The sequence below is a fragment of the Ambystoma mexicanum genome, chromosome 7q, assembly GCF_040938575.1.
Source record: "Ambystoma mexicanum isolate Mex_15411 chromosome 7q, UKY_AmexF1_1, whole genome shotgun sequence".
Taxonomy (NCBI): Eukaryota; Metazoa; Chordata; class Amphibia; order Caudata; family Ambystomatidae; genus Ambystoma; species Ambystoma mexicanum.
In genome coordinates, this window is record NC_090941.1 from 695,219,333 (window position 1) to 695,246,053 (window position 26,721).

Below are 26,721 nucleotides of genomic sequence, written 5' to 3' on the forward strand. Positions count from 1 at the left end.
CAGATTACAATACGGACAGCGTCCTGAGGACACCCCCAGTTTGTGTATTTACGAACAATGAAGTACACCGCGAGTGTTCATAGCTCATTTTTACCTTCCTTGCGAACAAAAATGACACATACTCCGTCCTCTAAACCATAGCTCTCAACTCACACGCTTTTGGCGGGTGTCACACGCCTTGTAAAGGGAAGACTCACCCGCCAAGCCTCCTGCACGCCCATTCATTCCAATGGGCGTCTCACCCGCTAAAAACAAAATCGGGTGATTTCACCCGCCTGTAAAACAAAAATGGTTGAGAGCTATGTCTAAATACCCCACCATTTAGTTTATTTACAAAATGTCAGAACAGCCGTGTTCTCCGCGGACAAATCGAACGCAACATAAAGGTCTAGCACATAAAAAAACAAAACATTGAACCTATCTCATACTCCCCAACCCTCCCCAAACACTCTTACACACCAACACACGGCACTAAATGCAATTTTTTATCCACATTTCACTGCTCTGTACGCGGTCGACTGCGAATACAAGATGGCGGGCGCCACAGAAAATCTGACGCGCTCCACGCCCCTCGCCGTCCAATCAGCGAACACGTCGCATGTCCGCGGACATGACGCAAGCCCATGGGCCAATCGGGGTGCTGTCCGCGGAGCGAACAGGGAAGTCCGTCCGCGAAGCGAACGCAGATATCACTAATTTTTTTGCCTTACATTTTGGTCATTTTTAAAAAAACTACTGGACAGATTTACACCAAATTTACAAAAGCACGCTTTTGGGACCAGGCCGCCACTCCTGCCGCAAATTTGGTGTAAATCCGTCCAGCGGTTCGGGCTGTAGCCATGCGCAAAGTTTTTTCCCATTCAGTCTATGGGGAAAAAAAAGTTTTGGGACCCCCCTATAACTTTTCCCCCCCTGGATGAATCCTCACCATACTTTGCAAAACAATTCAGAGTGACCCAACTACTTTTTTTGCAAAGTTTGGTGAGGATCCGTCCAGGGAGAGCGAAGTTATAAGCCGTCCAAAAAGTAGTCTTCCTATGGAAACAGCAACTTAACCATAACTACATGGCCACTTTTTCAATCTATACCACTATTTAATGGTAGGATGTGGCTACATTTCTTTCAATTCATCTCTTGTTACACTTATACTGTTAGTTGCACCTCTTCCTCCTCTCTCTGTGTGATATTGTCATAGGCTTTTCGTACGTCTATTAAATGTATACAATATCTCAGGCCCTTTACCTTCACTGCCGTCGGTGTACAAAACACTACCTCGTATGTGCATGAAATCTTGGGGCATTCCACCTATGCATGAAACTCCTCACATACACCATCTCTCCTGGCATTAGCTGTCCCTTTGGGTTCTCTTCTGTGAATGTTGTTGTTTCATTTCCTTCCTCGTGTGTGAATGGGGGCGCGAGCTGTCTTGCTATCATACCAGTTGCTTTGGTGAGCTTTGTCAAGTATTCATTAAACTCTTCACCTAGTAACGTGGCACTTCTATGGGTGACTGAATGTCTGCGGAGTGGGGAGTGTGCTGTGTGCATGCGCCTTCCTGTCACTATTTCGTGTGGTGGCAGATGGTGGTCCTTGCTAGGCTGATTTCTCAGCTCGAACAAGGCCAAGGGCAGACAGTGCACCCAGTTCTTTTTCAGTGAAAAACATCATTTTGACAACCTCCCCTTCAGGAGGCAGTTGATTTTCTCAGTCACGCCATTACTTTGCGGATGATAAATCGAGCCCAATTTGTGTTTGATTCCTAACAATGCTGTTACTTCCTTGAAAAGATCATTGACAAAATGTGTGCCATTATCCGAGCGAATTACATCGCAAATTCCCCAGTGAGGGAATATTTCCCTCACCAAGAACTTTGTAGCACATTTGGCATTCGGATGTGCACAGGGCCCTGCTTCGACCCACCTTGAGAATGGACAAACTACCACTATCATGTACCATGCTCCATTGCACCTCTCTCCCATATCTGCATAATCAATATGCAGCTCTCTGAAGGGACCCGTTGGTTTTGATATTGTTTCCCGCAGTGTTCTTAATGTCATTCCTGAATTATATATTTGGCACATTGTACATTCCATTGCCATTTTTGAGAGTTGCTCCTGTAACCCTGGTATGAACCAATTCTCTTGGATCTCTGCGGCAATATGCTGTTTCGCGTTGTGGGCTGGGAAATTAAGTTGTTGGAATGCTATTTCCAATAGTTTGATTGGCATTACCACCTTTCCGGTGTTGTTTTTACGCCATAAGAGATCTGTTGCTGACAGGCTAGATCCTCTTTTTTTACCACAATTCCTTTTCTTCTTTTTTTGCCCCTTCTTGCAGTTCAAGTAGTTGTGATATGGGAATGGCGTTATAGCCATCTGGGAGATCCTCTTCTACTTGTTTTTGTATCAGGTACTCACCTATTCTCTCTTTTACTAGGTAAGAAGCTTCCTTGGCAGCAGCGTCCGCTGCCGCGTTTCCCTAAGAGATTACATCCGTATTGTTCGTATGGGCCTGGCACTTCACTATCGCTACCACGGTGGGGTCTTTTAAGGCCTCCATTAGTTCCTTTAAGAGCTCTGCGTGCTGTACTGGTGACCCATCTGCTCGGTGAAACCCTCTCCGTCCCCATCTTGCCAATCCCCCATGCACGGTAGTAGTCATAAAGGCTGAATCTGTGTATATTGTGACTGCACACCCCTTTGCTGCATGCATGCCTCAATGAGTGCTATTAACTGTGCTGCTTGTGCTGAGAAAGGCAGGTAGGCGTTGTTATACTAACACTTCGTACTCACCTTCTTCTAACCTTACAACAACTATCCCTACATGTTTTTCTCCTGTCACTGAATTTATTGATGCTGACCCATCTACGAAGAATACCTCCCCTTCGTTCAGTGCATTTTCACTCACCATGGTAGTTTCTCCCTCCTCACCCTTGTATGTTGCACAATCGTGTGCTCGCATGTCTTCTATCGTGCATGGCTCTGTAATGAATATTGCTGGGTTCACCGTTTTGCATCTTACTATGTATATGTTTGCACTAGACATAATAATTTCATATCCAGTGGCTCTTTGTGTAGTGAGTGTGCTTTTTGATCATTCCAGGATTGCGAATAGTGAGTGCTCCACGAACAGTGTCACAGAACATCCCATCACTAGCACTTTTTTCAATGGCAAACGCTGTGGCTGCGAGGGATTGCTCGCAAGCGAAGTGTCCTTGCATTACGGCATCCAGTGTGCCACTGTAATAAGCCCGGGGCTTGTGTCCCAGGGATGTTTTTTGTGTCAGTACTGCTGTCATGAGGGACCCCTTACAATGTGAAAACAAATAGAACTCGCGTTCATAATCTGGGTTCACAGACCATTGTATCTCAGTGTTTTCTCTTTGCGCTTCTTTGAGCCCCTGCAATGAGGGCCTCGTGTATGCTGCATAATTTAGGATCCATGCTCGACAGTAGTTGCACATACCAAGAAATGTTTGCATTTCCTCCACTGTTTTTGGTCTTCCTACTGCTGTAATGGCCGCTACTCTGTCTGGTATTATTTTCTTGCCGTCTTTTGAAATTAGCTGTCCCAGGAATAACACTTCTCGTTGGCAGTACTGCATTTTCTCTTTGTCAACTTTGTACCCCTTGTTGGCCAACAATGTCAGGAGGGTAATAGAGTCTTTTCTACACTCCTCCTCATTTTTTCCGCAGATCAGCAAATCATCCACGTATTGAATAATTGCACTGTCTGCTGTCATATTCCCTAGATCTTCATGTAGAATTCGGTTGAATATGCTGGGGCTCTCGCAGTGACCCTGGGGTAATCTGCAGTGCTCGCACCTTTTTCTTCCCAAGGTAAATGCTGTTAAATATCTGCACTCTTCTGCAAGTGGTGTTGAGAAGAATGCGTTCTTCAAATCTACAACTGTGAAGTGAGATGCATCTTTTGGGATGCTGCACAGGATAGATGCGGGATTGGGGACCAAAGGGAACTCTTTTTGTATGACGTCATTTAGTGGGCGTAGATCTTGGATCATCCTCCATGCCCCTCCTTTTGCTTTTTTAACGGGGTAAATACAGGTATTACATGGTGAGTTTGAGGGCACTATTATTTCTTGTGCTAATGTGCTAACTGTTTCTTTTATCCCTTCTTCTGCTTCCCGGGACAGGGGGTATTGTTTCACTCTGGGCAGCAAGGCTCCCGGTTTGAGCTTTATTTTAACTGGTGTCACCCCATGTAATAGTCCCACATCGTGGGGGCCGGTGGTCCACAGGTTACTCGGCACGGATTGCATATCATTATTAAAGAAAGAAGGTGGTGCTCCCACCACAGCCATTAGTTGCACTTGCACTTGTCATTCCTGTATCATGATGTCGCAGGCGATTGCTATTTCCATTATTATTTCCCCATCACTATCTGAGTCTGTGAAGAGGTCGTCGTCTGACAAATCTCTTAATGCAATGTCGGCATTGATGCACAGAACTGTGCGCCACTCGCAGCCGTGTATGTCCATTGCAATGACTGCTGTTCTTTTGGCTGAGATCTGGACTGCGTGTAAATCCAATGACATCACTGTCCCAGGCACTATCTCTGGGGTGCAATTGGGCGGAAAGTAAACTCTGCGGGCACCCTCCATTCTAGATTCTTCAATTCTGTGACCACCCGTGCCAGTGTTTTCAATCCTTGAATAAACATGTCAGGTCCACTGGTATGCCGTACACTTCTAGTGCTGTTGCTCGTTCATGTACCACCAGCATTACGCGCATAGGGCAAATCCCTTGTGTTGAGCAAACTATTCCTTTCTCCGTGAAGGATATGGTCATGTTAAGCTTAATGAGGAGATCCCTCCCCAGTAAGTTAATCTGTGACTGTTCATAGTACAATAGGGGTGCCCTTACTGTTTTACCCCCCACTGTGACATCTAATTCTTTTGTGTAAGGAACTTTGACCACCGCCCAGAGAACCTCTGCGTCTCCAATTTACGATTAGATAGCAGAAACCGGCCTTCACGCAAACATGATTTCTCAGCTCCCGAATCCACCATAAAAATGAATTGTTTGTTCCCTATCTCCGTCCCTATCAATGGTTCCTCTGCTGCATTGAGGGTTGTCGATAGTACTGGACACGCAAGTGCTCTCAGTGGGCTGTCCTATGCTGGGTGTCTTGTGGTCCCCCCTTGACTGAAAACATTTCCTGATACCACCGCCACTCCCTCACACGGTGCAGGTGCACCGTTTGCTGTTGTAGCAAAGGGATTACCCTGTGTATATGGTATGTGTTCGCTGCACTGTGTGGGCTGCTGGACATTGTGTGGTTGCTCCCTGTGTGCCTCTCGGCACCTATGTTCCTGTTGTCCCTGCCCCCCTCTCATTGGTAACCCATATGGATTTCCTGGATGCGGGTGACCATAAGATTGACCATCTTGATAATTGTTGTTTGGTCTGCTCCTGCATTCACGCAAGAAGTGTCCCCACCTCCCACAGTTCCAACAGTTCCCTTGTCCTCCTCTAGGTCCCTGCCCCTTGTACCCGCCATTTCCTACGTACCCGTGACCACCTCCCCTGTGCCCGCTGTACCCACCTCTTCCTCCCCGGGGACTCCACACTTGCCACTGCGGTCCTCCGTACTTCTGCTGTCCATTCCCTGCCCAATTTGCTGCCATCCTACCTTGTATCGCTACTGGTCCCTCCTCCCTCTCTGCATCCCTATCTGTGGGGAGTGCTGCTACGGCAGCGGCACCTTCACCAGTTTCATCTGTATTAATTTCGCCTCATCTGCCAACCTTTTCTGTGCTATCTCCTTCTCTCTTTCTTTAATTCTCTTGCAGTGGTGCACTATTGTACTTTGAATTTCTGTCCAGCCTTTCGCTTCAATCCCTGCTATTTTGTCGAGTTTTTTTGAACTTCTTTTGGGAGCCCCCTCTATTATCAAGTAAAATAAGGATGTTGATTGATCCCAGGATGTACCCCGTCTCCGCTCTCCACATCTCCTGCACTTGAAAAATGAAATCCATAGCATCTTCCCCATCATTCATAGTACATTGCATTACTGACTGTAAATCTGGCGGTTCTGGGAAGGTCTCTCTTAAGGCTTCCCAGATTCTTGCACGTACTGTAATAAAGGAGGCTCCATCATCATGGTCACAGTCTAGTGTTACTCCTGGAAAACCAGCCTTTGTCCAGACTCTGTCTGCTTGGTCTCCTACTGCCGATACCAACAAAATGTTGACATCACCCACAGCTAATGGCACTCCTGCTATATGCTTCTCGAATGCGTATATCCACTTACTTGCTCCTCCCGACAGCGGGGGCAATAATTTTAGTAAATTTGTCTTATCCATCTGAGCCCAGGGTATGTAGTTTGCCCTCCCTCCTCCTCTATCTATCAATGGAAGCTTTAGTTTATTTTTGGTTCCTTTTCCGGTACTTACCTTCAACCCTTTTCTCCCCAGTGTGGCCATTCTTCCCATCCTGTTTCTTAGCCTCCCTGTCCACTCTTTTTCCATGGCCCTTCCCAGGGGTGTCTCATCCATCCTCCCTGATCTTCCCCCTGCTGCTACTCCCAGTCTTCCAGCTTCCTGCTCATCCTCCTCTATATCACACCACAGCTCTTCCATTCCCCCAGTGGCCATCCCTTCCTCCCCCGTATTTTCTCCGAGATCATGTGGTTCCAATTCTATTATTCTAGTTGGCTCTTCCTGTATCCGGAATAATATTTCACCCTTTTTCCACCCTTCCTCGGAGGATCTGTCGAATGTTTGTACCCTCAGCGGTTGTTCTGTTCTTGACATGCTCGTTCCACTCTGTTCACATATGTTTTGTTTTCTAGATAGCTTATTTCTGGCCATAGAGAGTCGAGAATCTAAGTCTTCTGTTAGTTTTTCAATGTCTACTGTAGGAGTACTTACCTGTCCACTAGTCCTGGGGCAATCGTATGGTGGCGGTGCAGTTGGCCGTGGGGTAGATTCGGGGGTAGGGGTGGGCACATACACAGGATCACTATACCCCTCAGCGGGCACTGGCTTGTTTAGGAGAGGGTACAGCCGTGTTACCTCTATTGACCCTTCTTTCCCCTTAACCTCACCTTCACTCTCGTTTGCTGCCAGTGGGGTGTTGGTAGTAGTGGGCTGTTCTGGTGCCATCTCTTTACTTTTAAGTGGGGGACCTCTTCAAACAGTCTCCACAGATCGAGTATCTCTCTTCTATTATGGAATTATTTTCCTTTATATTTTATGAATATGCATGTGGTAACCATGTCCAAGACACTTTTGTCAAACGACCATCCTTGTGGCCATACCTGGGGTAGCCCCTCTCCTTTTAATTCTGTGACCCACTGGTCATGGTACTTGGTTATACGTTCAGCATAGCCAGGTAGATTTTTACAAATATGGGCTAGGGGTGTTTCTGCCCCCATGTTGTCTTTTTAGTCGTTCACCCTCTTGTGTTATCTGTGACTATTGCTGTGCCCTCACGTGTGTGTGTGCGTGTTTTAGCACTAACAATCCTCAAATACTAAAATGCTTTTTCACAATACATCTGTCTTGAATCTCACTGGGTCACACTTAAAATGACCATACCACAGGATCCCCCCTTGATATCATTCATTCAACATTATTATTTTGCAGTGCAATTTTTCTAAACATAAATGGCATAGCATATTTAACACAAAATAGACATTTAATGCTTAACGTACAACATGTAACAAAGACCCTCCCTTTCCTTGCCCTGTAATCTTTCTTTGAAAAGACTCTCTCACCCAGTTCTTCCCTTTGACCCTTAGAGGTTATAGTATTTTGCCTAGCAATAATTCACCCACAAGATAGAAGAAAAGAAGAGAAAAAGCATTTTTCTAATGTATACACTGTGTCTCCCTTCTCTGAGACACCTCTATTTCTATTTCCACTATTCCGTTTATTCCCAGTACTAGTCAAGATAGCACTATGCGGCGCCGCCTTCTACCCCCTTGCAGAGCTAGGTTCCTGTCTTTTTCCTTTTTCACCTTATTATCCTAATGGCCATATGCAGAGAAAGAGGATAGTATTAATGTATTGAAGTACCCGTTAATTCGCCTATAAAAAAACATTTCTACTTTAGCTCACCTGACCTCGTATACCCTAGTTTCCCTCCACTTCTTTTATTGTCACTCGCACTTAATACTCGCGTGCCCGTCTTGATCCGAGACTCTCCGAACTCGATCCGTCCAGGCGGCGCTGCCTCACACACAATGGCCGTCCCTGGCACCGGCGAGCGGTACTAAGGGTTTTTTTGAGCGGGACCCGTACCCTTTCGCCCTACTGCGTGCACACGTCTAAGCGTACCAGTTGCCATAGGCGGGCTGTTCTCTAGAGCGGGCGCGCTGTGCGTCTTCACTGTGGCCGGGGTCATCTCGTGCCAAAAGGGGACAATTAAGACAAATCACGTCTATGGGGTCACCACTGAAAGTAAGCGTCCCCAATGAGGTACAAAACCCCCCTTAACGAGAGGCAATAATGGACACACCCCAGGAGGGAATGAGACCACGACCAAGTGCGGGTGAAGTTAAAAGGTTTTTATCTAAATCAAAATAGGGCATGCAAAGGACTCTGCAAACTCCGAGAGCGCTCTGTCTGACAATAGCAAAGACAGTCAGTTATATTACAAATACACGTCATGCATGAGGTAAGCTATAGGGGCCACACACTCTTGAGGATTGGATGGCGATGGCTAGCTATTATGTAGACTAAAGGTTCGGTGCTCCATGATTGGCGGAGATCCACGTGGTGGCATTGCGACGTGCTTGGGTCAGCTGGGCTCATCGAGGTGGGGCTCTCTGGCGCGGGTTGTCAGTGGTGATTCACCATGATAGTTCTTGAAACTTGCCCTTGTGGCCTTTCATACCCATTCATCACACTCATTTATACCAAGTTGTTGTTTTAAAACTTCTAACAAGTTAACCTAATGCCCAGGTGGGGACACAGAAAAACAAAATGCAATACGAGGCTGATTCCATACATCATCATAAAGTTGTCAGTAGCATGGGGTCCAGTCTCGTGGGTCCGGGTGTGTTTTCAGGTGGCATGGGTCAGGCTATATTCATCATTTTACTCTGTTTGATGCAGTAAATGATGACTCTGAGGGATGTTTGCACAGGGGACGGTTAACTGCCTTTGTGGTCTGTGGGATTTGGGGTGAACTGGGATGCCATTGGGTCAGTGGGGGCACCAGGCTGGCACCTCAGAGGTGGTGGGATTTAGGACCAGGTAGCTCATAATTCATTCGGCCTGGCCATGGCGGTCTCTGCCATGGGGGAGGAAAATACTTGAAGCGGGTCCAGCAGGAATGCGGGGAGGTGAGGCTGTGCTGCTCGAACACCAGCGAGCCCCTGCGGGCCTTGGTGGGAGGAGGGGGAGATGGCCTTGTAACTCTGAGCAACTCTCTATCCACAGGGCTGCACGCTATACCATTGGAGGGGACGAATGTTGAAGGTGGGAGCATTAGGAAAATTACACATTTCTGGCGTTTATATTGTATACATTACTAAGTTCATGACAATGGGAGTTTTTCAATATCACATGCAGTACATAATATTAGTCGGTCTTAATACTTGTAATTCATGAGAAAGGCGGACGAATAACAAAACATGAGGTAGTGTCAGGTTAGGTCATACACTCAGGAGCATGAAAGCAACATGTTGATCTAACGTTTCAATTATATTACAGACTGATTCGATATCCTATATTGTTTTCATGTAATACATACATTATACACAAGCATTTTATATATTGCTTTTTCAATTATCCTTTTTACAATAGCAGCAAACATTCGTTGGCATGGGGCAAATATATTGAGTAGTTATACACTGTGTCTTGGAACATGAAGGCCTCTTGGGGGTGTACAGGGTCACTTTGCTTTAACATAAGTAGTTTGCATTATACTTCTACCATTAATTACTACCCACTTTTTGGCAACAGGAATAAGGCTGAGAGACTCCAGGGTTTAGTATGTCTGGTTAACACTTTATCTGGGGAACTGGGCAGGGGGGTCAGGAACACCATATATTACCTGTACAGGGGTTAGGCGCGGGGTCGGGGTGTGTTTGAGGGGGGTGGTTTTTGTTCTTTTCCAGACTCCAACTACGAGTCCGGTCATTCCTAGGGCAATGATGTACTGCGGAAGGTAAATGATACAGTGTTTGTTCTGTTACTTGTTTGTGTCTAGTTGCTCGTGGGAACAGGCTTTCAGCGGATCTGCCATGGGGTGGAGGCTGGGGGAAGTGCAGGCCTCTCCGTGTGCGGTCAAGTGGGGGCCGAGCTGCAGTTTTGTATGTCAGCTATTCTGCATGGGCCTGGGTTCAGTAAACTTAAAATTAAGTCTGCTTATTACAAAATGGTGTCTATGTGATGCCAGGCTACTGGCCATGCAGCCTCACGTGTTGATCCGCACCCACCCTGCCTCCCGGGCCCAGGTGCATCGGGGGCTGCCGACGAGTCATGAGCCTCACATAGGTGGGCAATGCAGGGGAAGGGGGTTTTACAGACCTTTCCTTCCATACACACCAACCCTTTACAATGTATATGTGTCTGATATGAATGGGAAACTTGCTAATGCACGAGATTTCCCTCCTAAACTAGGCAAAGAACATGTAGCATGGCTGGCATTCGCAGATGATACACTTCTGCAAGACAGAACCCCTATTGGGCTTCAACGTAGCTCAGACAATTTGTCAGAATACTCAAGAAAGACTAACCTGATTATTAACTATCAAAAAACTAAGATTATGATCATTGACCCCAAAAGGAAAAAGCCTAAGCATTATCCATGGTCACTAGATTATAAAAGACTTGAGGTTGTCCATACCTATATATATCTAGGTATCTTTATTTCTGATACTATTAGTGTGTGTCACGCGCCTGCCTTCCTGGTGCTTATGGTCTTCCTGGCGATTACGCCACCATTGAGCTTTCCGGCACGTTTCCATACGCCTCCACATTAACAGTCTAGTGTTTTGCTTTCCTTTCCTTCACTTCCTACTTTAGCCCCGCCCTTTCTTCGTTCTGTGTGTTGCAACCCCATTCAGTTCACTTTGCGCTTTGAGTTAACACTTCCTAGTTTTACTCTTGCAGTTGCTACTGCCTTCTTTCCTTGTTTCTCCCTCCTTTCTAGCTCTCGTCCTCCTCCTTTGCTGATTTCCCCTCTGCTCTACTGGACTGCCCCCTCAGTGTTTCCTCTTCCTGTCCTTAGTTCTGCCTTCCGTCCTCTCTTCCGTTATTCCCCGTCCTCTTTGGTTTTCTGCTTACCTGTTTTCGCTTTGGCTTCCCGCTGTACACCCTTGTTGTTTACTTTTACTGTTACGTGTGATTACTTCGGATTGTTCCTTGGCTCTGTGTAATGGCGCCTATTTTACTGGATACTCACTGTTGCTCACCGTTCCATCTTCGATATCCATCGGATCCGCAACGGTCACTCCAAGAGGTTTCTTTTAAGCCATTGGCTTTTTTCCTCTTGACTTGGTGTTCTTGGCAGGAGGCCATTGTTCTCCGGCTTGTGTCGGGCGCCACAGTGGCTTTCTTCCGGGGACGAACGTACCACTATCAAAAGAAAAAGACCAACAGACGAAAGAGGGGCAAGGGAACTGAGATCACCTCAAAGGATTCAGGTGAGGAGGAGGGGGAGTTAACAGATACTGAAGATGTAATTATCAACAAACCATACACAGTTCACAGTGTGGCCAATTAGAGGGCTACATACGACAGAAGATAATGATAATACCCAGAAGTAATTAATCCACTATCAATTACTCTGGGAACTCTGACTCAACTTAGTCCAGTGTTTAGGTATGGAGACATTTTCTGGGTTTAGAAACTTATTTTATGTGCTATTCCACAGATTCTAAAAACTGGGTGTTGCTGAGGTTCATGTAGGGGCATACATGCTGTTTCAGTATCAGTGGGGTAATGAGCTTCTTCTTTGGTGATAGATGTGCCATGCTAGCCAGATGGTCTATAACCTCCTGAATGGCACCTCTACCTGGGGATTCCACATCCTCCTTCTCCCTCAGGTCTGTGGTATGCCTGTGCCCTCAGGCATTGGCTCTAGAGGGCAGGATGGACTGGCTCGGGAAGGGGAAGGCCCTCTTCCTAGAGGCTCTTCTTTTGTCCAGCATCTCATCAACTTTCTGTTCTATGCTTTTATTGAGGATGTTTATCTGAATCGGGGTTGAAAGACTGAGGTAGAAATGCTCGAGGGAGAAAAGACTGAAGATAATCTCTTCGAAATAACCTTCAGTCTTTTCTCCCTTGAACATTTCTGACTAGGCCCACATCCCCAACACACTCCCATTCCCCTACTTACCTTGCTTCCGACTCGCTTTGTCCCTGCAACGCCTGTTCCCTTTCACTTTTGTGACCGGGATCTGGCACCGCAGGGTCCTTTCATTTTTGGGGGGGGGGGGGTGGCTGCAGAGTCCACCACCACAAGCCCCGCTCACGATAAAGTGAGCAGGGGTGAGGGGGAAACCATGGAGCCCCCAGCACTGAATATGTTATATGGTCAAAATTTTCAGCGAAATCCCGCATTCGGTCATTTCTTATCGTCATTTTGGCTGATTCCGTTTACCTCAATAGAAACTGTTTGGTGCTTTCTAGGGCTTCTGAACCTGTGGAGGGAGTTACTCTTGGTTTGGGGGTGTTGGGATTCCAATCTAATGCGGTTATGCTGATCCTGGAACTTTGGAGGTAATACGGGTGTCTCCCTTTCTTGCCCCTTCCTTTCATTTTTAGCCCAGCAGTCACTGGGAGTCAATAGCAAACCAGCATAAAGCATATGTCCTTGTACTCATATTCTTTAGTGTTTCATACCTGAGAGATGTTTGGGTGATTCCTTCTATGGGGCCCTTTCCTGTATTCCTGTTTGATTCTATACAATCTCTGGGTCATGGAGAGTGATGGGTTTTCAGCCCCTCGAATTGAACAAACAGACTTAAGCAAGTTTGCTAAGCCCACTAATTGGGGTGCGCGTTGCTGTTTGCCCGTGTAGCGAGATCATCCCTTCTGGAATGCTCCCTCATTCCATGCAGAGAAACCGCTAAAGATCTGTAGGTTTTATGTGATATTTCTGCACTTTGAAAACAGAACACAAAAAAGACAAATTTGTTTGCCCAATTTTGTGTGGCCTCCAAAATGCTGAATAATTACACTCCTATCCCTCCGACCTCTCCTGCACTGGTGGGATTTCTTAGAAAATCCAGGGGGTTCACCCCACAAAGCCCCCCTTTCATCCCTCACCATCCCATCCCATCCCCACCCATTCCCTCTCACCCTCCGCCACTCACACAGACACAAACCTTTGCCCGCACCTGCACACCCCCCACACAAACATTCTCCCTCCTCTCCCATACAAACAAACACACAAACACACACATGAAACCCATGACTTCTATCTCCTGGCTGCACCTTGGCAGGGCCATGACTGTTTCTAGATCGAAATCACTTGGTAGCAATCTGTACGAATTGTAAAAAAGTTTGTTATTTAACTTGCATGTTAAGCATGAGAATCTGTCAGGAGATATGATATAAGTCATTTATAACGTTCCTCTGCACAAGTGTTTCTAGGTGCCAAGACAAAGGGGGGGGAAGACATGGGGAGGACAAGACAAACAATCTTACTAGGCCTTGTGTCATTAAGATCATGCAAATGCGAGAGCGAGAAGTGCAAGGGGAAGGGGGAGACATGCCAGGGAGAGGGACAGGAAAGAGGGCAGCGATGCTCAGAGTAAGTGCAGCATAGGGGCAGCACGGCTCTGGGTAAGTGCAAGGAGGCAAGGGACTGTAGAGGTTACAGTTACAGCCCCTAAGTGCCTGGAAGCCCAGAGGCAATGCAGGTATGACTGTTCAAGGGAGCCTGGTACCAAGTGAGATTCTGAAGTTGGCCAAGCAACCAGTCGGTGCGCCAGACGGGAAGGTCAGCAGGCGAGGTAGAGAGAGAGAGGGAGAGAAGGCAGAGAAGAGGACAGTTTTGTGCTGGCTCTGAAACTACAGGTGGTCTGGCTCAAGTTTGAGAGGGGCAGGGAGGCCATTACAGAGGCAGACACCTGCAGAGGAAAGAGATCTACCCCCCAGACTCTGCCTGGAGAAGCGTCTGACCCATAGAGAGTTGGAGGTAGCTGAGGGAAGGGCTCAGGAAGAAAGGTATTTAGGAAGAGAGCCTTGGATGTAGTGTGGGCCCCGGCCCCAGAAAGCCTTGAGGACATTGCAAAGGGTCTTGATCCTAGCAGCCACAGGGGGCCAGTGAAGAGATTTCAGGGCTGGAGAGATATGGTCCCTGGGCTTGAGGCCAAGGATAAATCTTGAATTCCTCTTCTGGATTAGTTGCAGAGGGCAGAGACCAGCAGAAGGCGGACTGAGAAAGAGGCTGTTACAGTAGTCCAGTTTAGAGAGAACCACGGCTCTGGAGACAGTGGAGGAAGGTGAGAAAGGGCAGAGTACCTTAGACGAGGTACAGTTGGTAGTGGGACTTCTTGGCCACATCCAAGATGTGCGGAGAGAATGAGAGAGTGGAGTCAAAGATGACATCAAGATTGTTTGCCTCACAGGTAGGTGAAGGAGGAGAGCACAGGGAGGGCGGCCAGAGTGAGAGAAGAAAAGCGGGAGCAGGAGTCCCGATGAGAAAGAGATCCGTCTTATTGGCATTAAGGCAGAGATCGTTGGAGGGACACCAGTCCTGAATCATGGATAGATGGCGTGAAACAAGTGAGAGAGGAGAGGGGGCTGAGGGGAGCCTGAAGGAGAGCTGAGTGTCATCTGTATAACACTGAAAGTTAGAGGTGAAGGTAGAGATCATGTAGGCAAAGAGGCCGAGCAGAGATTGAAAAACCAGGTGAGTGGATAGAGCCCTGGGGAATGCCACAGGTGGAGGGAGAGGTGGTGGGGAAAAAGGAACCAAGTTGGACCTGGAAGGGGTAGTCCAACAGGAAGAAGGTCAAACACTCCAAGGGCCTGATCCTTGATTCCCAGGGATTCATAGAGTCGATTGATCAGGATGGCGAGGTTGACCGTGTCAAAGGCAGCAGAAAGATCAAGGAGGATGAGGACAGAGAGAGCGCTGGAATCAAGGTTAGCGAGCAGATCTTCACTGGTGTTCAGGAGAGCAGTTTCTGTGCCTCTGGCAGCTCTGAAGCCAGACTGATGGTCATGGAGACAACCAACAGATTCAGTGTGGAGAGTAAGCTTGGAGATGGCCTGATTTTCCAGGAGTTTGCCCAGGAAAGGGGTGATAAAGATCAGGCGATAATTTGCCGGACAGGTAGGATAGGCAGATGGCTTCTTGAGGAGGGGGTGCACAAGGTAGTGTTAGAGGAGAAAGGGTAAAGTTCCAGTGGCAAAAGAGTGAATACAGGAATTGGCCAAGGCTGGAGCAAGGGTGTCAATATGGTCCTTGATGGCATAGCTCTCAACTCACACGCTTTTGGCGGGTGTCACCCGCCTTGTAAAGGGCTGGATCACCCGCCAAGCCTACTGCACGCCCATTCATTCCAATGGGCGTCTCACCCGCCAAAAACAAAATCGGGTGATTTCACCCGCCTTTGCAGCACAAATGGTTGAGAGCTATGTGATGGTTCTGGAGGAGCAGGGGATCACCTGTTCGGACGACACTTTCATAGATCAGACTTGTCTGGAAACTTTGTCAGGTGTTGTCAGAGAGAAAGAGGAGAAAGGAGGAGGGGGAGAGTTGGCCGAAGAGGAAGAAGAGATAGAGGACAGGATGTCCTGAGTTTTTGTGGTGAAGTGAGAGGCCAGAGCCCTACAGAGGGCCTGGGAGGGAACAGGAGGGAACAGGAGAGCTAGAGACTGCAGCAGGATTGGCCAGTTCCTTGCAGATTTTAAAGAGTTTGGCTGTGTTGTTGGAAGCTGCAGAGATGCAGGCTTGAATGTGGGCTCTCTCCTTGGACAGGGCCGAGAGTCTGTCTCGCCTTTGGAGCAGGTGGCAGGCCAGTTTGTCAGAGGATGGGCCCGAAGCACTCCAATTCCTCTTAGCCACCCTGCACTTGCATTTCAGGATGGCGAGGTCGGAGTCATGCCGAGAGTTGCACTTGGAGGTAGCCTTCAGCCGGATTCTCATGACAGGGGCAAGGATGTCCAGAGTGTTGGAGACAGAAATATGCAGATTATAGACGGCTGTGTCAGAGTGTGAGTCAGCCACAGGAGTAGGAGGAGCAGAGAAAGTAGAGGAAAGGCATCCACTGAAACATGCTTCATGAGCCGAATGATCACGAAGGTAGGTGACAGTGCTGTGGTGCGCTTTGCCTGAGGGGTATAGAGTTTCAGGTCCGAAGAAAGTAGAAAGTGGTCAGCCCAAGAGAGAGGATTGGTGAGAGGGTTAGAGAGGGAGATGTTTGAGGAGATGGGAACATCCAACATATGCCCGGCAGAGTGTGTCAGACCAGATGGCAGAATGGAGAGAGAGAGCGTGTCGCAGAGGTTGCAGAAAAGTCCACAGGAGGGATTAAAAGCACCCAGGTGGGTGTTGAGATCTCCGCCGAGTAGGAGTAGTTGAGAGGTAGAGGCAAGGAGAGAAGAGGAGAGATCAGCCCACTCTGATAGGAAGAGGGCACCCTCTCCTGGTGGCCTGTATATATAGTGGCCACAGTCAGAGAGAGGCCAGGAGAGATAGAGAGCCTGCATACTAGGCATTCAAAGGGGTAGTAGCTCTGTGTAGGAGTGACAGAAGCAGTGAGCCACTCAGGGAAGATCAGAGCTACTCCACCTCCGAGTCAGTTGGTTCTGGAGAGGAACTTGTAGCCATCAGGGAGGAGAGTGCCAAAACTTATGACAGAGCTGGCCATGAACCATGTCTCGGTAAGATCGAGGACATCCAGGTCAAGTTCTTTGAGGAGGTGACAGATGTCAGAGGAGTGTTTGACAGCAGAGAGTTGAGAGTGGCGTTGTAAGCTGGTTGCCAGTGACATGGAGAAGGTTGCCACATTTGAAGTGCTTACAGGGTTGGGTGGGTTGAGGCTCGAGGTGCACTCACCGGAAGTGGATGAGGGGCCCAGGAGTGGGCAGAGGTTGAGGTGAGAGGTGGCAGAATAGTCAGTGGGGTGCTAGTATGAGTAGCGGGAGATGTAAGGAAGTTGATAAGATGCAGGAGACGCCTATCAAACAGGAGGAGATTGTGCTGAGGGCCCAGGATCAAGATGGTGTCATTCAGATAGACATTAATGATGTCCTTGGAGGAGTGGAAGGAGGCTACCACCGGGTGCCACCATTAATTGGCGAGGAAGCGATAGGAGAGAGAGCCAAGAACATATGAAGAGTCCATAGATCTGGTTAGGGGATGAAAAAGAGGATGTCAGTAAGAGTCTGTCTGGAGGAAGCATTGATGTAGGGATCAGCGATAGGGAGGCCTGGGTTGCAGACCAGGATGCCCCACTTGAATGTCCTCCTTCCTGACAGAGTGAAAAAGGAATAGGATAGGAGATAGGGTAGAATTTAGAGAAGATGGAAGAAACAGAGAGCATAGAGGTTATGAAGGAGACAGGTGGGAGGAGAAGGGCGCAAGAGAAGAGAGAAATTGGGTTACAACTGAGAGGGGAAAACACAGGAGGAGAGATACATGTGAACTCACAACAGTACAACAGCACCCTTTACAGGGTGTGGGACCAAGGGAGTGGGAGTGATCCTAATTGACAATAGTAAAAAGTACCACAGTTACCACAATGTAATAATAATAATTTGGCATTTATATAGCGCTACGAACCCTAAGGTATCTGAGCGCTGCTTATTATTACCCACGGTGTGTGGTGCTCATTTATCGACCTCGAAAGGATAAAAGGCTGAGTTTGGCCCAGCCGGGATTCGAACCTGCTTTAGCAGGCTCTGCACAGATGTCAAAGCGAGCACTCTACTCGCTGTGCCACTTGAGATTCAAAACAATCCAGATTCAACTTTCCTAAAAGGGAAAAAAAGGCCTACTTTTTTAAACACAGCAGCAATGGCAAACACCCAGATTCAACTTTCCTGATTCGCCACATCAGGTTGACGGCTGCAGGCTTCCCTGGCGGGCACTGGCAGACACTATCTGGAGTTGCTTCTGGGAGCCGTCCCTGCATTCGGGGTTCTTTGCCGAGAGGAGGTGCCACGTTAGGGCCTGCCTACGGTGGATGCCTGTGAGTGACAGGATGGCCAGTGGGAGTGCAGAGGGTAGGAGGGAGAGGGGAAGCCAGCAACAAGGAAGAGGAGGCAAGGGGAGGGGAAGTGGTAGGCATAGGGCTACGGTGCCAACAAGAAATGGAAAATAAAGTCAATTCAGTGCCTGGGCAGGCACAAACTCACCCCAACACCACAGAATTGTAAATGGTGCTGGGGGCAGAGAGGGAGTGGACAGGAGGGTCAAAGTATGCATGGCTTCAAGAAGAGGGTGTGGGAGCTAACAAAACATTTTTTTTTATGTTTTTAACTGGTTGCCTGTATCAGAGTTAAGAATCTTTTCATTTGTGAAGACTGGAACAAGGAAGAGAGAGGAAGGGTTAACATCCTCTGCATTAAAGGGTAAAACATCAGTACTGTGGTAGACTAAAAATAATGAAGTCAAAATATAATAGTTTGTATAAGTACAAAGGTAAATCTCATAAAGAATTGCGCTGTAGGCCAACTGCCATGCAGTGAAGGGGCACTTCTCAGAGCTAGTGCCGATCTGCTCTGATCCGTGCCGAAAAACAACATCAAAAAGTCTTTCTGCAGGGGACACAGCTTAACAAGGCATCACACAGCAGCTGAGATCAAAATAATACAGAGTTAGCAGTGGGAAGCCCAGTATACAGCTCTGCATGCTGCAGCTTCAAAAAAGATCCACATATTCAAGATGGCGGTGGGAGCAAAACCAGAGCTGTGCTTGTCAACAAACATTGGGACCGTCAGCTACAGCCTTCTGCAATCAGTGCAAAACAGGATCCGGACATCAGGCACAGCAAAGGAAGGCAGCCGCAGGAGATTTGCAACAGAATACAAGTAAGAAAAGCACATGTGCCCCTTTACCTCCTCCTCCCCGAGAAACGTAACAAGCGATACATCGCTGGAAGCAAACCGGGCAGGCAGGTACAAGGTGGGAGCACCGACCAGAGAATGCTGCGGGTCAAGGAGGACACTGACAGTACTAGTAAGAGGGCACCCCAGTGAAATAAAAGCACTCGCTATGCAGCGAACGCATTACCTGCCACATCTTCCAAGAGCAATGCAATAGGGGACCCGAGCCAGATCCAGTCGATCCCCTGACAAGACCTGTGAAGTAACGTTCGAAGGGCACAGAAACAGGCAGTAAGCCCCAAGCACAGAACAGCCTGCCTGAGGCCACTAAGCAGAATATTCCTCTCAAGCAGGAACCCTGCTGGTCCAGCAATACACTGCACATCCGGGCCATAACTAAATTCTGGGAATCTGCTGTAGCACGTCATGATGCCTACCCCCGGGCATCAGGACCAAGGCCCTCAGCTCCGGGAGCAGGCATCCAGACATTTGTTTAAACCTCACCAGCCCCGGCTAGGGGCTGTCTGGGTTCAGTCCTGCCGCCTTAGGCGCCAGGCTCATCATAGAAATCAGTCCTGGCGCCATAGGCACCAGGCTCATAGACTTAACTTACCTGATGCAGACCATGCTGCAAAAGAGTCCAAGCCTACATGAGGCCTGGATGGGACTATTTTGTTACAGGGACTATTTTTTACTCGGGCGTGGTTCTAGGGAACTTCTTACCTGGAACTACTTTGGAGGCTATTTAAACCACACCCGAACAGCAGCACATGCTTCGCGTTATTCTGCATCCAGCAGCGTGACACTCACCGTGTCTGCAGCCAGCATCCAGTCTTCTGCACGCATGCGTGCCTGCAGCCAGCATCCAGTCTTCTGCCAAATCCGGAGCTCCTAGAATAAAGAAGAAGAAAAGGACAAGGTTAGAAAACAAACTTATTTCAAATTCCTCACCTAATTCCGGAACCATTTCATCTCCGGACCTGGAAAGTACATCAGTCCTGCACGCGTCGCTTTGCCAGCTCCAGCATGGCGCCATACTCACCAGTTCTCATAGCATCTTTCGATCCGGCACTGTCTCCATCATTTCTTTGCCGTAATCCGGCACCTAGGGGACACAAGGAAAAACAAGGTGAGCCAAGGGAATCAACAAATACAACCTCTTACCACCATAGACTTACCTGATTTACCACCGGTGGTATTATTCCATAACTCTCCACATTTTCATATGCCGCATCTGTAAAGAGGGAGAAAAACAACACGTTAATGCATGCAATAGTTACCGGACAGCGTTGGATAACACAGACTCTTACCTGAACGCCAGCAGCAGCTACGAGACCTTCTTCTCACAAACTCAATTGCAAATTAAGGAAGGAAGGGGACAAGAGTGAACAACGGGCACATTGAACTCTTTGAACTTGATACTTACCAATCCCGCCAGGGACTTCAGACTCAATACTTACCGGAACTCTCCCAACGCCTTCAAACCAGTGAAGTAACTGGTATCTACGCGCCCCTGCAAGACACGCAGGATGGAGAGCTCATCTTTTACGAACATAAGGAAAATACTTCTTCGGGTCCTGCAGACAAGACTAGGCGGGCCAGTCCATACAGTCACCTCTGGACTACGCATCACGTTGAAGAAAACCGCAGCTGCCCGGGTCCGATTGACACCCCTGTGGGGTCCAGGTGAGTGTAACAGCACAGCCCACAATGCGGTGGAGGCCCCAAAAGCACAAACTCAAAGTATAACACAGGGAGTGCAGCACATGCCAATCTATGGCATAGCAGCGTGGCCTCAGAAGCCAGAGGCCCCCACACAGTTCCATTAACAAGGAGGGGAACAGCAAACACGTGACTTCCCGCCTGCACACACAGATATGAGCCTGGCAGAGGAGGTGATAATCTAGAGCACAGAAGCACAGCCTTTCAAAAGAGCATCAGCGCATTGGCAATACTCACTCAACTCTAGACCCACCTCAAGATATGCTAACACGCGGTCCATACACGCCTTCAAAGGAGAGGTGCCCCAGGGAAGAACAGCCCCCATAAGCCACCAAAGGCTAGCAAGAACAAAACCAAACAGATATCCATACAGGCATACACAAACCATATACCGATATCACAGAAACCTGCCATTAATAAGCAGAAACAGGCCACACCAGTGGACAGAATGGAAGATGAACAGCCATTCCTACATGCTATTACCACCTTAAAGACCTCACTGAAATCCAAAATGGATTCCATCATGATCGACATGGGACTACTACGGCAAGACTTTCATGACCTAGCAGGCAGAACTGGGATACTTGAGAAACAAGTATCAGACAATACGACAAATATGAAAGGCATGCAGGATGCCATCAAAACCCTACAGCAACAAGTGACAAACCTGGAGAGCAGGGCGGAAGATGCCGAAGGCAGAGTCCGGAGAAATAATATAAGAATAATAGGTCTACCAGAAGGCAAAGAAGGCAAAGACATGACATCCTATACACAAAACATGCTACTGCAGTAAATTGGCCCTGGCAATTTATCCCAGGGCTTCAGAGTAGAATGGACACACAGGGCACTAACAAAAAGGCCCCCACCTGGAGGCCCTCCTTGCCCAATAGTCACCAAAATCATGAACTACAAAGACAGGGAAAAAATACTGGAATTCTTCAGAACCAGTGGCAGTATCAGCAAAGTATCAGCAACACTTATGGCGTACCCCGATTACACACTTCAAGTACAGAGAAGTAGAATACATTTCAGCTCAGTCAAAGAATGACTCTGAAAAGCTAACCTCAAATACATGCTAATGTATCCCGTCAGACTAAATGTCACATACAAAACCTGGGACTTGTTCTTTGACACCCCACAAAGCACCCACAACAGAATAGAAAGAAACAGTATTGGGCTAAAACAAGATGGAGTCCCTACCCAGAAAGAAGATACAAAGTAAAACTAAGGGCATAACAGCTCGCATGTGTAAGTAAAGAGGACAACACAACGCGTTAATAGCATAACTTTCTTTGGCATAACATAGGCACAACCAAGCAGGAAGCAAGCAGGGAATACCACTTCACCCACAGGAGACTAAGGATACAGTTGTACCTCGACCCCCAGGCAACTACACCTTTAAGATCCTAAAAGTATCCACCGGCTGCACCACAGTCGCTGCAGACAATTGTGAAGCAGCACTGTAGTGTAAACCCGGAGCGCCTGAGCATGACAAGTAAAGCTGGGAAAGGGTTGGCAGTTGGGACAGGTTTTGGGAGAGGGGGTTAGTTTTAGAGGTTTATGTGCACACCCGCAAGTAACATGCAGATCCAACACAGGAAGCAAACAGAACAAGCACAGGATAGAAAAAAGGCACACGGATGATAAAATACACAATAAGATGTACACAAGGTGCAAGGGATTACGACAGCGCAAGAAGACAAATCAAGACGCCTCACACCTTGCAAATGCGCCCTTACAGATGACACTCCACCATCATGGCAGCAGATGAAAAGCCTTAAATTGTTAACCTGGAATTCCAGCAGATTAAATAATTATATAAAGAGGAACAGAGTTATGATATACTCACGTAGGCGTAGGATCGACATTGCACTCCTCCAAGAGACACAACTCCCCAAAGACAAGCTAAACACACTAAATAGGAAATGGACGGGCCACACAATAGGTTCAACGTACTCTACGTATGCCCGGGGGGTTCTAATATGGATAGCCCCAGCAATACCATTGCAGATACAGAAAACAATAACGGATGATGAGGGCAGGGTGATTATAACACACAGATTTCCGGAAAAAAGAGAAGTATGCATCATTAACAAATATGCTCCAAACCATGACGCCCCAACCTTTTTCAGATCCTTGAACACAAGGATAGGCCCTTACAGGAATTTCTCGATTATATGGGGTGGTGACCTTAACTGTGCACTGTCGCCAGCACTAGACAGATCAGACAACAAACACACACAACCAGCCCCTCCAGCTAAGGTGCTGACCACCCTTCTGAATGCCTTCGAATTAATAGATGTATGGAGAAATATACACCCGCATACAAGACACTACTCACACCATTCAGAAACACACAACATGAGCACTAGGATAGATCATAATTTTTTTGTGGGCAAGGAGATTAGTAATTAATTCGCACAAGCAGAATACAAGGTACAAGTACTATCAAACCATGCCCCATGATGATAGCATGGCAGGTGACCCCCCTAGACCAAAAATTCCCATATGGAAAGTAAGAGCGGAAGCCCTGAAAGATGTTGTATTCAGAGAACACATTCGACAAAACATTTAAAAGTACTCCCAACACAACACTGAGAGAGCTAAAATGTCTGACACTCTCTGGGAGGTGTATAAAGTGGTAATCAGAGGAAAAGCCATGTCCAAGTCGGAGGGCTACCGGCAGTAATCACCAGCGAGTTAAATTAGCAGACGAAAGACTAAAAGCAGAGGAAAAGAAAACAAGTAACCCTAACATGCACCACCTGTTATCACTCAACTGAAGCTGGAATGTATACAACAGTAGAATAGATTAGGTAAGCTTAACTACAAAAAACATACTGAGAGACCACACGCAAAAGGAGACAAACCAAGTAGATTACTATTGTGGCTATATAAGAGTGACACCAGGAAAGAAACAATATATACCTTTACTGATGAGACAGGGACGACCATGCATGACACAAATGGACATAAACAATACCTTCAGGGAGTACTACAGGAAGCTCTACACAAACAAATCAGAGGCACTACATGCAGACCAGGCGGAGGCCTTAGTACAAATAGAACTCCCTTGTCTGGATGTGGCACCAGCAGAACAGCTGGGGGCCCCTATTACCATAGAGGAAATTATTGACACGATAGGTGAATTACCGACAGGTAAGACACCAGGTACGGATTGGCTCTCAAGCGAGTTTTATAAAGAATTCAGAATGGAGCTAGCAAAACAGCTCCTCAGAATGCTTAATGAAGCATGTGAAGTGAGGATGCTGCCTAAATCCCTAAGAGAATACATAATTATACTCCTCTTGAAACCTAATAAACAACGCACAAACTGTGGATCACATAGACCACTGTCCCTCCTCAACCAAGATGGTAAGATCCTCACTTCACTATTCACCAACAGATTAAAGAAAGCAGGGCTCAAGTCGAGGGTACACGTAGGTGTAAAGAGTCCAGCCATTTTTTTCAGAGGGTGGACTCAGTCCCCACAGCTAAAGTGAGAATGTCCTCTTTGAATTTATGTCACCAGGTTTGCAGGCTGGACACTTCACCACTGCATTATATAAACTGATGAAAAATAAATAGCAAACAACTAAAGTTGAAAAATCGCATTTCGGTACTGTCAGTTCCAGGGAAAACATTTGTATTGTTCTTGGAGTTTAAACCATGCACACCTTTTAACGTTTTCAAAAACACTATTAGAAGAAAATATCCTGTCTTGGTTTTGTGTATTTGTTGATTTTATTAAAGGCAAATGCCATTCGTCCTGTGCAATTTGTGTGGTTTTGCAAAGCCAATTTAATGAATTGTGCATATTTCACGTTGATATGCCAATATCTGGCGACGTCACATCCCATTGCGTTCTTTGATGAGTCACCCCAATACAATCTTTAGGGCTTGACCCCTGAAAGAAAGTGATAGCAGACTTAATCCACCCTGAACCAACTAGGTATATCCCCGGAAGAAAAACTACATGGAACCTGCACCACATCATGGGACTCAAAGAGCTGGCAGAAAGTGAGCTACCAGTGTTACAAATACGATGGCACAAAAACATGTTCAACTACCTTGGGGTGGATGTCTACCATGAACCACAGAGGGAGCATGAGAAAAATACCCTGCTAGCACTACGAAAAGTGGAGAAGTCCATAGACTTCTGGTCTAATTTCTGCTCTCTCTCATGGGCATGGGCATAGCCTCACTATTGAAAATGATGGTACTGCCTAGAATGCTGCATTTCTTCAGTAACATACTGTACAACATACCCAAGACGTTCTTCACAGAATTCGACTCAATATGTAGAAGATTCAAATGGCACAATAGAAGGTGTAGGCTAGCCTTGTCCACACTATGCTGCCCCTTTTTCTCATTTCACTTTTGCCACTTCTCAACTGGCTACCTTACAGAGACATTCGAATGAGCACCCACGCGGTGCCAGACCACTCTGTCAAAGGTACTATATCTTACGATGAAAGTTCAATCACTCGCGTTTTAACAATGTTGGTTCCAGCGCTCACCATACAATGTTGCTGCTTGCAACCGTAGCTTCAACACAGACCGCTCTTGTGTCGGTCTCCCTAACTCACCGGCTGTGTTGATTTCACTGACGCTGCTTCGTTCTTGGAGCCAATGTAGGTAACCACCGTGGCTGGTGCTTCTCCCCACATTCTCCCCACCTTGATTGATGCTGGAGGGCCCTGGGTATCTCCGACACACAATGCAGGGATCTTCAGCCTGGTTTCCTGGTCTTATGCTTTTAATTCTCGAGTGTTCAGGAAAGTAACGGTTCCTCGTCGAAAAGGTCAAGGGAACTTCCCTCCTTGCAATCCCCTTCTGTTTGACCATCTTTCTTCTCTCGTTCAGTTGTTGTTTCAAAACTGCTGATGTCTCATGTGCTTTGCCTTGCTCAGAGTGTGCTTTTGTGCTCTGCCTTTTCATCTGTGTGGGGAAGCTTTATGGAAGTCAGGTGTGTGTGATGGTCAGTAGTTGCCTGAACTCGCCTGACCATTCTATTGGGACACGTCAGGTTACGGCTTGGGTGTTAGTCTGTTTTCTCTCATAACGGGATGTTCATGTGAAAGTGTTTGTGTTATACCTAAGGAACTGGATCCAAAAGCGATGGCTGTTGCCTGGCCACTTGGATGACAGAACCCCTAGGGACTAGTGGGTGAGAGACCTTCTGGTTTCTCACATAAGGAAAAGAAAGAGAGGGTCCTATTTAAGGAAACCCTTGCAGCCCCTGCACACCAATCAATGGTTGCCAGTCAGAGGTTATAGCGTGTAAGTATAGGTATGCAAATAAGTATATTGTATTTAATAATCCACAAATTGTTGTGTATCTGTGAATAGTTTGTACTCTTGTAAATTTTCAAATGACAAAATATATCCCAAAAAACTGATGGGTGAAAACATTTAGGCAATTAGACAATTCAATAACAATGATCTCAACGCGTTTCAGCTTTATGTGTCTTCATCAGGGCCAATACACTTGATCAAACTTGCTTCCAAAGTTTTTCAGGCAGAACCTAGGATTTAAATAAAGCATACTATCATCAGTATTCAAATTAGATAAACATTCCACAATTATCAAGGTATCTCACTCACATGTGTCGGGTAACCATTCACCTGGATATCAGGACATCCAGGTCTGTATGTCCAACAGGACAGATTATAGATTCTCAAGGGGTATCATGGTTGTTGACCTTCACTGTATAGAGAAGGGGCGTGGGGGGGTAAGAAAAACGTTTAGGTACTAGGTGCCCGTGGTAATAATGAATTCTCTGATCATAACACAATTTACTGCTGCCAGAAAAAGTGGCCAAAGTTATTCAAGCCTACCTTATTCTATTCATGTCTGATCATGTATATAGGTAGTCTCTCTTTAAATAAGATCTCTATCTTTGGACAATGTTGTTGAATTCTCTGTTCAACTCGACAAGGCAAACAGACACTACACCTGAATCTGGGAAGTCAGCTTTTATGCACCCTTACATGAGAAATATAATGTTGTAAAT